We start from the raw sequence: 1242 nt of genomic DNA, 5'->3' as shown, positions 1-1242 counted from the left end.
GCTAAGCACATAAAGGGGATTTCGTCACTCGATCCAATCGATCTCCGGCGTGTTATGGGTTCAGCGTGTTTTAATGTAGTTTTTTTAGGCTCTGTTTTCCAATTTTCGTGCCCCATTCCCGGTTAAATCTGGTTTATATTTACACGCACCACCAAGCCAGCCACCGGTTCATGATTTTTCGTCTTCCTCTTAGCGGCCAGCTTCCAGTTTGCTCTATATACACTCATTCACACTGATTTTATCCACATACAAGTTCCTCTCGTGCGATCGCATTTTTTTGTTTTCTGTCTCTCTCTCTCTGATAGTGTTCGTTTATTTGCCCGTTGGCGGGCGCTGCTAGTAGGTAGTAGTTTGCCGGAACTTACGTTTTGGTGGGGTTTCCTATTTTGGGAGGTTAAATTAAATTAAACCGCACGCACGGATCGCAGTTGTTGCTGGTTCCTAATAACATCCGCCACCAACGAACCCCCTCGCGGGTCTGTTAATTGATTCACTATGCGTTTAGTACACTTTTTGCCGAAAAAACCAACCTCGAATCCCAGTTCCCGCCAGGTAATAGTAACGTAAAGCCGCCGGCCTAACGCGAACAATAATTTAACACGTTTCACTTGCGGCTTACGCAGAAACAAACGCGCAATAATTAATAGTAAAATAAAACAACAAACTTCACTGCGGCCGTCTGTGCCGCCGCCCGGTGGTTACTACAAATAAATACACCCCCGGCCGGGTTTGTATGTGTGATTCCTGTCCGTGTGTCTTCAGGGGGATGAAAAGAGCTGTGATTGCCGCGCTTTAATACTGATCAGTTGTTAGTCTGTTGCTGCCTGTAGTTTTGTGGGGACGAATAACGAACAGAACACTGGCCTGAACTCTATTGTTTTTTTTGTTTTTTATGAACCAAAACCCTCACCCAGCGCCACTGTTTACTGTCACGATCACGCACGATCGATCGATCGATTTATTGCCGCGCGCAGCGAGCCTTACGTCATCTCGAGACCCAGGTCCTTTGGCCAAACCCGAACGGAATGGAGCAAGCGTGACCAAAACAGTAGCCGGACCGTAGAGTAGATGTTTGTCACCCGTCGGCGTGCGTGCCCCTTCCGGCGCCAACGGGCAATTAAAATCAATGTCCGCCACTCCGCCTCGGCAGAGGGCGCCACAGGGCGCCGTGCGTGCCTTTTGCGCTCGTTTAACAAACATTCCGGTCCCTCAGCCGTGTTCCGGGGTAACCGTTCTGACAGT

Source organism: Anopheles bellator, chromosome 1, assembly GCF_943735745.2.
Source record: "Anopheles bellator chromosome 1, idAnoBellAS_SP24_06.2, whole genome shotgun sequence".
In the NCBI taxonomy this organism is placed as follows: Eukaryota; Metazoa; Arthropoda; class Insecta; order Diptera; family Culicidae; genus Anopheles; species Anopheles bellator.
This window is presented reverse-complemented; position numbering follows the sequence as displayed.